The sequence below is a fragment of the Telopea speciosissima genome, chromosome 7 (assembly GCF_018873765.1).
Source record: "Telopea speciosissima isolate NSW1024214 ecotype Mountain lineage chromosome 7, Tspe_v1, whole genome shotgun sequence".
NCBI classification, from domain to species: Eukaryota; Viridiplantae; Streptophyta; class Magnoliopsida; order Proteales; family Proteaceae; genus Telopea; species Telopea speciosissima.
Window position 1 is genome coordinate 35,325,999 of NC_057922.1, and position 12,640 is coordinate 35,338,638.

Below are 12,640 nucleotides of genomic sequence, written 5' to 3' on the forward strand. Positions count from 1 at the left end.
GCGTATTAGTACGTGGGACAGTGTACTTGGCATCGAACGTCGATTTGAAGAGCTCCGTCATCGACGATTGACCGAGAATCAAGGTGAGTGAGTTAAGCAAACGTCTTAATTTATGGAATGTTTGTGTGTCGTGTCTTGCGAATGTCATTCATGCATGTGTGCTATAATATATAATTATTAGTAAGATATAGGACGATATAAATGTTTAGATGTTGATAGGACTTTACATTCTTGTCTTGCGATATTATTTATTTTCTTTGCACTATGGTGCGAATGGTGTTGGATTTAATTATGGGACTCGGGTGCCGGTTGGTGCTGGACCTGAGGATTCCATAATATGGACTCACTCATGGCATGTAGATCTAGGGCTTGGAGCGGGATCCAAGTGCCGGTGGGTCTGGGCTTGAGATTGCCGTACTTGAAATTGCATTAGAGTTGTCCATTGCATTAGGTGGAAACGGGATGGTGACCGACCGATCGCCTTCGGTATTCACATCTCGTACTTGTATACGACGTATGGGCTAGAGGGGCGAGAGGATAGCCGGCGACCGTATTTCGGTATCTATGGACTCGGCCCGGCCTATGCACATGCGTACCTCACTCATACAATAGGTGAATGCTGGCTAGGATAAATGTTTACCCAGACTATGACCCTTACCGACAGGGGTTAGGTGTCGGTCAAATCCGTGGGTTCCGACCGTTATTCGGGTATACCCACCCGGGAAGTTCGGGCGCCAACCGTATTTTGGGCCGAACGCCAGGACGGGATTTGACTCGGGGGTTTGCGTATATCTCTTGGTGGAGACCGGTACAGCAGGCTTCCAGCGCGACTCGGGTTTGTCATCGCCGGTATACCATCCGTTTATGGTACCGATGTCGGGGATGCTACCTAAGGTGTTGCTATAGTACTATACCTGACTTAGTTGTGTGTTAGGTGGATAACAATAAAACTATACATCATCATTCATTCATGTAGCATGATTGTAAATTGTATGTGATGTACGGTCTACCTTGGTGGTATGGGACACCTTGGTATCCGTCCATCATGTATGGTTTGCAGTCAACCCCATTCATTATTATTATTGTGTATGCTTGTGTGGCTTAGCCACTCATTGGGCTCAGTTGGAGCTCACTCCTCGAGAAAACATATTTTTTTTAGTTGATGCAGGAACATTCAAACATGATGGCACGGAGTTCAAGACTCCTGATGAAGGTCATGAAGAGTGGTGGACTTCGGAGTATGAGGATCATGGACCGGAGTGCTACTGTGAGATGTGTTCCACGAGGGAACAGTGATTCTTGGCTGGTGGCCATCTTTTGTTACACTTTGATAAACTATTTTCTGATTCAAAGGTGTATTCTTTTATTCCTCTATTGATAAGTGTATTTATTATACAGTGATAATACATAGATCCTTATTAGAACCCATTGATATGAAGGGGTAAATTTGAATAGATAATATTTTATATGCTATCACCTAGCTTCTGCTAACTCTGATGTTATTAATATTAATCCTTTGTTTTTACCTATTATTTGTCGTTGTGAATGAGTTAGTCTTAGGTACTGCATCAGTGATTCTGGTGGTTAGAGAGCGTATTGGTACGCTCCAGTTGCATTCCCCGTGGTTCAGGGATGGGGGTGTGACACAAAGCATCTTTGATTTTTCAACCTTCCATAGATGAGAAAATATAAATCTATCCCAAGTAGAATTTCAGAAGTGCCCTTGAGAAGTTGGAGGAGAGAGAGAGTAAGGGTGATGACTAGGATTCCTTCAAGAATAAATAAAATACCCATTCTGTCCTTCAGAAAACGTGGAGCATGGGGTGCTTATATAGGTCTCACCATTGTGTTCCTTGCGAAAAATCACACAAAATAGACCCAAATTTCATCCAATTCGGAGTTGGAGAGCCCAAGATATCTCAAGTTGAAGTTGGACTGTCCAGAGCCTTCCAAATGGAATCTTTCGGGTATAGTAAAGTAACTTCTGATAATTTCATTAAGGCCCCTAAAATATGAACTTTCGCTTCATTTTGTCCCCAGCCGACTGTCAATAATTACAAATAAACCCCTATAGACCATTTTCGTGATTCGTTACGGAAACGACCGTAACTTCTTCGTTTCAACTCGGAATCAAGTGCCGTTTGAACCGTTACGAAGCTGACTCGATGGGCTACGCATCCAAGCCATTAACACCTTTAAACAGCTTAAAAACATTTCCTTAGCATCATCTCCTCCATTTTCACAAGAATTCACCTAAAACCTGAAAAGCACAAGAAAGCACCGAGTAACTCTGTCCAATGTGATAAAATGTATGTTTTATGCCCTAAGATTTCACACATAAATGTGCTCATCAGATTCCCCCACACTTGAACGTTGCTTGTCCTCAAGTAAAGTAAAAACAAAAACTAACCTAGAATGCAGAAAATCCTAACTCACTTTCGTAGGAATCACGGTTGCACTTAGCATGTGCAACAAGCCTTTAAACCCCTAGGTTACCCCTAGTGGACGAGTTGTGTCTCATGGGTGTTTGCAGTGAATATACACCCAAAATTCAATTGTAAATGAATGCTGCAAATTTTAATCATAGCATAAATAAGACAGTGCACATAATCTCAAAAAGTGTTCAACTAAAGATCAAGGAGCCAAAGGTTCCCCCACACTTGAATTTTATCACCCCACATCAATTCAAGTAACAAGCATGCATCAAGTTCAAGGGATCTCCTCATATTTTTTTGAACATTACTCACCTTCAAGTAAACCCCCCATAGCATCGATGGAACCAAAGACTTAGGCATTGAGTATTGTTGACCATACTTTTTTTTTTTTTTTCAGGCATTAAGGCAAAAGTTTTTTTCTTTCTCAACCACAAACTCTATTTCTACTCCACTACTATTCTCTGAATGACATGGTGGAGCATGCACCAGACACCCAAATACTTGGTAGCTTCGCTTTTTGCATATATCCATAGAGACTTTGAGACATTGATGCAAGAGTTTTTTGAGTTTCCTTCCAAGGAATTTCGATCAAGTCGCCCTGCTTCATGAGGCACAGTGCCCTGTCTAGTCCCAAGGAATTCCACTTTCTTTTCTGTTCCTTGTTTTTGTTTTTGTTTTTTTTGTTTTTTTTTTTCATGTCTTGCCTTGCCACAAACAACTTGGTCTCAACTACTAGCCAAAAGATCAAAGGGTCCATAAAACACATAGAGGAATCTAGCCATCAAATGAAATAACGCTCATATTTTTCAACTCAATCCCCATCACCGGATACAAACCAACTACTGTCCTTGAAAAGGGATTTTTTATTATTTCGCATGTTAGGACACCTAATTTCCTCTCTCTCGTTTTGCAATCAAAGAGACTTATGCACATACCCAAAAACTATCGCCACAATCAAAATTCACAAAATTCAAAATTCACAATTAAAGTCCAACACACCCCCCCACACTTAATTCATGCAGTGTCCTCAATGCATGCAGAAAAGAAAGAATAAGGACAAGGGAGGGGATACATACCAGGATATCAGGGATCAAGGTAAAGAGGCTCATGGAGATTCATGACCTCTTCGTCAACTGGAGTAGGCATCTCTATGTACGGCTTCAATCTTTGGCCATTGACTTTGAAAGTAGCTCCTGTACTTGGATTGAGGACTTCAACAGCCCCATGAGGATAAACTTTTTGAACAATATAGGGCCCATCCCATCTAGAACGCAGCTTACCTGGAAAGATATGCAAATGAGAATTGTACAACAAAACATTCTGGCCTACCTCAAAAGATTTTCTCAAAATGTACCTATCATGGAAAGCCTTGGTTTTTTCCTTGTAAATTCGGGCATTCTCATATGCCTCATTCCTAAGCTCTTCCAACTCAGATAGTTGGAGTTTCCTATGGGCACCTGCAGTGCGTAGGTCAAAGTTAAGCTTCTTGATAGCCCAAAAGGCCTTGTGCTCAATTTCTACAGGTAAGTGACATGCCTTTCCATACACCAGACGGTACGGAGATTGACCAAGATCGATCTTGAAGGCTGTCCTATGGGCCCACAACGCATCTACCAATCGGTTAGACCAATCCTTGCGGTTTGGGTTGATGGTTTTCTCAAGAATTTGCTTGATCTGCCTATTTGAAACCTCAACCTGGCCACTGGTCTGGGGATGGTAGGGTGTGGCCAACTTATGGACGACACCATACTTTTTCCTGAGGGCCTCAAAAGGCCGATTACAAAAATGCTTGCCCCGATCACTAATGAGAGCCCGGGGAGTACCAAAACGGGAGAAGATGTTCTCCTTCAGAAATTTCACATCCACCTTGTGGTCATTGGTCTTACAAGCAACTGCCTCAATCCATTTGGACACATAGTCCACAGCAAGTAATATGTACAGGTTACCAAAAGAGTTAGGGAAAGGCCCCATGAAATCAATACCCCATACATCAAACATCTCAACCACCAGAATTGAGTTGAGAGACATCATATTTCTCTTAGTAAGACGCCCTAAGGATTGGCATGAAGAACATACCCTGCAATAAGTAAAAGCATCTTTAAATAGACTAGGCCAATAAAATCCACACTGTAAAACTTTGGCCGCAGTCTTATTAGGCCCAAAATGGCCTCCACAAGCTTGATCATGGCAAAAAGATAAGACAGATTGTTGCTCATGATCAGGGACACATCTTCGGATTACTTGATCCGGGCAGGTTTTAAAAAGATAAGGATCATCCCAAAAGAAATACTTAACTTGTGAAAAGAAACGATTCTTATCTTGGGTGGACCAATGTGCAGGTGTCACACCCGTAATCAGATAATTAACAATGTCAGCAAACCAAGGTTCACTAGACACTGCCATCAGATACTCATCAGGAAAATTCTCATTGACTGGAGAATCAGCAGTTAAGGAATTAGGCAGCCGGGATAGATGGTCTGCAACCAAATTTTCACACCCTTTTTTATCCCTAATTTCAAGATCAAATTCTTGTAACAAAAGGACCCACCTAATGAGGCGAGCCTTGGCATCTTTCTTCTACACAAGATATTTGATAGCTGCATGGTCAGTATAAACAATCACATGTGATCCAACCAAGTAGGGCCTAAACTTCTCTAAAGCAAACACAACAGCTAAAAATTCTTTCTCAGTGGTGGTATAATTAAGCTGTGCATCATTAAGAGTCCTACTTGCATAATAAATCACATGGGGCAATTTATTGATTCTTTGCCCAAGAACAGCCCCTATAGCAAAATCAGAGGCATCACACATAAGTTCAAACGAAACTGGCCAAATTGGAGCTTGAATAATGGGGGCTGAAGTCAATGCTCTTTTCAATTGCTCAAAACTATCATGACACTCAGAAGAGAAATCAAATGGGCAGTCCTTTGCCAAAAGAGAGGTGAGAGGTCTAGCTATCTGGCTAAAATCCTTGATGAATCTCCTGTAAAAACCTGCATGGCCAAGAAAAGATCGAATGTCCTTCACACTCTTGGGTGGTGGTAAATTGGCTATAAGGTCCACCTTAGATATATCAACCTTGATCCCTTATTTGGACACAATGTGACCAAGAACTATACCTTGCTTTACCATGAAGTGGCACTTCTCCCAATTCAGGACCAAGTTCTTTTCTATGCATCTTTTAAGAACCAAAGAGAGATGATGCAAGCAATTAGAAAAAGTAGAGCCGTGAATAGAAAAATCATCCATAAACACCTCTAGGAAGTGCTCTACCATATCAGAAAAGATACTCATCATGCACCTTTGGAATGTAGCAGGGGCATTACAAAGCCCAAAAGGCATACGCCGGTAAGCAAAGGTTCCATAAGGGCATGTGAAAGTGGTCTTGTGTTGGTCCTCTAGAGCAATAGGAATTTGGTTATAGCCTGCATAACCATCAAGAAAACAATAATATTCATGGCCAGCTAGTCTCTCTAACATCTGATCAATAAAAGGTAAGGGGAAGTGGTCCTTCCAAGTTGCCGCATTCAATTTCCTATAGTCAATGCACACTCTCCATCCTGTTTGGATACGGGTTGGAATCAACTCATTATTAGCATTCTCAACTATAGTGACTCCTCCTTTCTTAGGCACAACCTGCACAGGACTCACCCATCAGAAATAGGATAAATGATGCCATGATCCAAGCATTTTAGGATCTCTTTCTTGATTGCCTCTTTCATCATAGGATTAGCCCTCCTTTGGGGTTCCCTAGAAGGTGTGGAACTCTCCATCAGATGTATATGATGTTGAACAATGGAGGGGCTAATACCTTTGATGTCAGACATGGTCCAACCTATGGCTTCCTTATTGTCCTTTAGAAGCTTAATCAACTCTTTTTCCTGAATAGAAGTCAAATCAGAAGCAATAATAACAGGAAGAGTATGATCATGTCCTAAGAAGACATACTTGAGGTTGGAGGGCAATGCCTTCAACTCTAATGTGGGGGGCTCAATAATAGAGGATTTGGGAATGGAAGTGGATAGGGGTCCAAGGGGCTCCAAAGGTGGTTGGATGCTCTAGACCTCAGATAAGGGAGTATCATCAACACCCTCCAATTCTTGCATACATTCTTGAAATCCCGAATCAAAATCAATCTCAAAGAACGTATCAATATCATCGGGAAATCCTTGAAGCATATGCACCTCTTCATCCATATCAGGCTGCTTGCCCAACCTAAACACATTGAAGTCAACAGAAGTATTGCCAAAAGATAATTTCATGAGACCATTCCTGCAATTGATTAAAGCATTACTGGTAGCTAGGAATGGTCTACCCAATATGATTGGGATTTGGTCCTTGAAGTTGGCAGTGGGTTGGGTATCTAAAACAATAAAATCTACAGGAAAAATAAATTCTCCAACCTTCAACAGGACATCCTCAATCATTCCCTTAGGAACTTTAACCGACCGATCTGCAAGTTGAAGAGTAATTTTGGTCGGTTTCAGTTTTCCCAATCCCAGTTGTTGGTAGACATGAAAGGGTAAGAGGTTCACACTTGCACCAAGGTCCAATAAGGCATGATCAATAGTAGTATGGCCTATAGTGCAAGAGATGGTGAGGCTTCCCGGATCCTTATGCTTGGTCGCATCGTGTGAGATTAGAGAACTAATGTTAGCACCAAGAATGTCTTTTAGGCACATTGGTGGTCCGCTTTTGGGTGCATAAGTCTTTGAGGACTTTAGCATAAGCGGGGATCTGGGCAATAGCATCCAACAAGGGGATATTCACCTGAACCTATTTGAACACATCCAATATCTTCTCCATAGAAGGAGACTTCTTGCTAACCAACCTATTTGGGAAAGGGGCAGGTGGGGTATAAATTCTTTCAGGGTTGGTCTTTTTAACTTCCTCAACAGAATCCTCTTTGGTTTCCTCAACCAAATCATCGGTATATCTTTAGGTTCATCGACGAACCTGAAATGTAGGCACTTCAATGGCATCTTGAAGGGAGAGAGTCAACAGGAGTATGAGATGATAAAGACCGAGGTGCACTAGCCTGTTGATACTCACGGCCACTCCTTAAAGCATAAACAACATTTACCTGTCTAGAGGGCCCTTGGTGCTTGTTGGCCTTGTGCAACATTGGTTGGAGGAGCTTGGGTACCTTCTTGAATATGAACCGATGCCTAGGATTTGGCTCAGTGGCTAGGTAACTTCCCTGTTTCCCTCTCATGCAGGATTGTGACAAGCTGGGTGAGTTGTTTTTCCATGTTATTGTGGCTTGTCATGAGAAGAGCTGTCTTGTTGTCCATCTCATTCAGTCTTGTTGCCTCTCCTATATTGGTAAACCCTGGGGGTTGCTGATAAGGTGCAAGGAGAGGAGGCCTAGCAGAATTAATAGAAGATCCTGGATGAGGACGAGGGGGAAAGGGGTTAGGAGACATTCCTTGGCTTTGTGGTGCATAGTTGGTCCTTTGGGCACCAACCTGGCCTTGATGGTTAAAGTTGGATGGGCCTGCTTGGTTCCCTTGATTCCATGAGAAATTGGGGTGATTTCTCCATCCTGGATTGTAAGTATTGCTATATGGGTTATTTTGGTAGAGAGTACTTACATTCTCAGTGCTGGAATTGCCCACCAAGGTATTGGGGCATTCCTCAGAAAGGTGTCCAGGGGTTTGGCACCAACTGCATACCGACACATGGTTGACCTGGTTGACCGGATTAACTGGTATAGACTCTTTAAGAACTATGGACTCCAACCGTTTTATGAGGCTATCAAGTTTGGCCTCCTTGGCTGGCATACCCTCAATGAGATACCCCTTAGTGGTCTTTTCATCCTCTTGGGAAGATTCCCATTCCCTAGTCTTATCAGCCAAGTTGGTTAAGAATGTCCATGCATCATTCTCCTCAGAAAAAGAAGTAAAGCCTGCTGGACACATAGACTCTACTAGTTGCTTGGTCTGATAATCAATACCCTCATAAATAATTTGGCATAGCTGCCACAAGTTAAAACCATGGTGAGGGCATTCTAAGAGGAGGTCCTTGAATCTTTCCATGAATTTAGAAAAGGACTCATGTGGTTTCTGCCTGAACTGGAGGATGTCACTTTTAAGCTTATTGGTCTTGTGAAGAGGGAAGAATTTTCTCAAAAAGACAATGGTGAACTCATCCCATGTATTAATGGAGTTTGTTGGCAGTCCATAGAGCCACTTCTTGGCCTGGTCTTTCAGGGCAAAGGGTATAAACCTAAGCCTAACTGCATCATCAGTTAAATTTTGGACCTTAATTAGAACACAGACCTCATCAAATTCCCTAAGGAAGAGATATGCATCCTCATTAGCCATCCCATGGAAATGGGGTAGCATGCTGATGAAGTTGGTCTTGAGTTCATAGTTATTTCCTGTAACAACAGGCAGACTAATGCATGAGGGCTGTGCAGCCCTGGTGGGGTAAAATCTATCCTTAAGAGTCTTGGGTTGTTGGTCATCCATGGTCAAAGGTGGTAGAGAAGGTGGTCTTCTAATAAGACGATTACTTGAATCACGAGTCCACACCTTAGCCACCTAAATAGATATGAGGTCTCCTTTAGAAAAATTAAAGAAAAATAAAATACTTAAAAAAAAAACTAGAAACAAGAGGGACCCCAAGGTAGATAGTGTATCTCTATCCCTCAAAAATCGAAACAATGGTTCAAAAGCTGTAAGGATGCCATATAGGTTGACAGCAAGGGAACCCGTATAGTCTTCTATAGCCACCTACGTGCGACTCCAATATGGATTCTGATGTAGAATGGAGGTCTACTATACGTTTATGTTTCCAATACTCTCACTATGTCGCTTTCCTGTTATCAAGAGTGGTCACCTCCAAAGATAAGTCACATGTCAATCCACCCAACCAAGTCAAGATGTAGCGTCATAGGTAACTTAATCCTATGAGGGACACCAAAAGATGGAGGGTTGAAGCATATGAAGGACTTTAGATTGGGCGCACACTATTTGAAACAGAAGAGAAACAAGAAGAGGTTTTCAAAAACTGATTTTTTTTTTTTTTCAAAAAAAAAAAAAAGAAGAGAAAATAATAAATTAAAACACTTCGAACTACTTAAAAATTAGATAAATAAAATGGACAATAATCTCCCCGGCAACGGCGCCAAAAACTTGTTTGAGTTAAAATAAAATCGCAAGCGTACGGGTCAATCGTAGCTACGGGTCGAACACGAGGAGATATACGCCACTCTATTTAACTAACTTAAAAGTAATGCAAAATGAACCAAATTAAAGTGTTAAATTAAATTAATTAAACTAACGAAAATCAATGCATCCTAACTCATAAGCATCTAACAAAATTAAGGGATTAAATCGGCGTCCTAACACATGAGCATCTAACCTATCAAACTAAAGCGAATTGAAAGGAATAAAAATGCAGCCACACATACTAACCACATAAAAAGAAATAAGGGAATAAAAATGCATCCATAAACCACAACCATATAAAATTAAAATAAAAGAAATAGAGGGGGAAGAAGAAGAAGATAGAGAGAGATAGAGGAGATGGAGAATGAGATTGAGAGTTTAGATAGTAAAACCTGGATGTGCTTGCATGAATGTAAATGAAAAGCTTGAATACTTGCATAAACTTACCATGGCCTCCTCTTCTAAATCTTCAAATCTTGTCATCAACTTAAGAACTTAGACTAGAAGGCTTAAAACCTAAACAAGAATTAAGAAATTACAACCCAATTGAAGACTTAAATTGAAATTAAAGCATAAACTAAACCTATTATAAGCATTAACTAAAAATTATAAAAGCAAACTAGAACTTAGAAAAGCCAAAAATCACAAATTAGAAGGAGAAGAAGAGAAGAAATTTCACTAAGTGAATGAGCAAATTTTTACAAGAGAGGTAGGGGGTATTTATAGGTGGAAGAGAGGAGAAGAGAGAAGATGGAAGTGTAGGAGAAATATTCCCTAAGAAAAGAGAATATTCTCTTCTCTTTCTTCTTTTACAATGCCTTGAATCCTAAGAAAAAGAAAAAAATAGAAAGAAGAAGAAGAGAAGATTGTTTACATAGACCTTCTATTTCTAGAAAAATAAACTTCCAATTTTAACAAGTGCTTCCTTTTCTTTGTAGATATCTTCTCCAAGCAATAAAATCAAAGCATCTTTGATTTTTCAACCTTCCATAGATGAGAAAATATAAATCTATCCCAAGTAGAATTTCAGAAGTGCCCTTGAGAAGTTGGAGGAGAGAGAGAGTAAGGGTGATGACTAGGATTCCTTCAAGAATAAATAAAATACCCATTCTGTCCTTCAGAAAACGTGGAGCATGGGGTGCTTATATAGGTCTCACCATTGTGTTCCTTGCGAAAAATCACACAAAATAGACCCAAATTTCATCCAATTCGGAGTTGGGGAGCCCAAGATATCTCAAGTTGAAGTTGGACTGTCCAGAGCCTTCCAAATGGAATCTTTCGGGTACAGTAAAGTAACTTCTGATAATTTCATTAAGGCCCCTGAAATATGAACTTTCGCTTCACTTTGTCCCCAGCCGACTGTCAATAATTACAAATAAACCCCTATAGACCATTTTCGTGCTTCGTTACGGAAACGACCGTAACTTCTTCGTTTCAACTCGGAATCAAGTGCCGTTTGAACCGTTACGAAGCTGACTCGATGGGCTACGCATCCAAGCCATTAACATCTTTAAACAGCTTAAAAACATTTTCTTAGCATCATCTCCTCCATTTTCACAAGAATTCACCTAAAACCTGAAAAGCACAAGAAAGCACCGAGTAACTCTGTCCAATGTGATAAAATGTATGCTTTATGCCCTAAGATTTCACACATAAATGTGCTCATCAGGCTGGTCGGGCTGACCTTGGTGAACGAATACGGGAGCTGACTGGTCCTCTTCGACAACTCAATGGGTGTATCGCGGGAAGAGGTAACCAAGCCTACACCAGGGATACATGTACTAGGGATTGTAGTAGCACAGACCTCACTTAGTTGTAATGCTAGGTGGCTAATAAATAATCTGGACTTGCATATCATGTAGGAACATGTATAGTGTGGTTGCAAGTGCATGCATGATGATATATTTGCTCACGAGCTCAGTGGAGCTCACACTCTATTATACATTGTTTTTCTTAGATGATTTTGCAGATCGATGCCGCTGTGGCATGGAGGCTCATTACGAGGAGGAGAGCCCTGGTTATTATGATGATATTGGTGTGGACCCCGACGGAGGTCGTGCTGATGATGCGTCCATTCTCGGTGATCATTGATGAAGACCATTGAAGAGTGCACTCAATGTTTTTTGTCTTGGGGACTCCTTTTTGTTCTGTTTAGGAGTTTATCCCAGTTCTATTGTGGTTCTGTTGTAGTTTTCTTTCTTTTTCTTTTTGGGGTAGAGTTAGCTCACCCTGTATATATTTATGTATGTACTTTCTTTGGTTTTGTTCCTTGTCAGTCTTACTTTTCAGTTTGTGAGTAGTTTGGGGAAATGTATCAGAACAATCTTATGTATATATTATCATCATTTCCCGTATCGCTATGCTTCCTCTTTTACTATGATTGTAGTTTATTCTGCAACACTCTGATCTTGCTTATAGTAAAGTGATGAATGTGGTTCCGTGAATGTAAGAACTGCTTCTAGATCCATAGGATTTGGCGGATTGCCGTTACGCAATCAGGGTCACCTACCTAATCCTCCCAGGGGGTGGTTTGGGGTGTGACAGCACCTCCTCTAGACTAACATAGATGTCTTCGCATGGTCAACTGCAGACATGCCAGGTATACCCAGATCCATAGCAGAGCACGGATTACATGTAGACCCAACCAAGAAGCCCGTCCAGCAGAAGAGAAGAAATTTTGCCCTCAATCGACAGGCAGCCATCAAGGAAGAGGTCGTGAAGTTGAGCCGAGTAGGGTTCATCAGAGAAGAGAAGTTCCCTACCTGGCTCGCAAACGTGGTCATGGTACCCAAGCCTAATGAGAAGTGGAGAATGTGCATTGACTACACTGACTTGAATAAGGCATGCCCAAAAGATGAGTACCCACTACCCAGGATTGATCTGCTGATTGACGCCATCGCCAGACATGAGATGATGAGTTTCATGGATGCCTATTCTGGCTACAATCATATCCTCATACATGAGGATGACGAGTCTTACACCACCTTCCGAACGGACAAGGAGAACTACTGCTATCATGTCATATCGTTC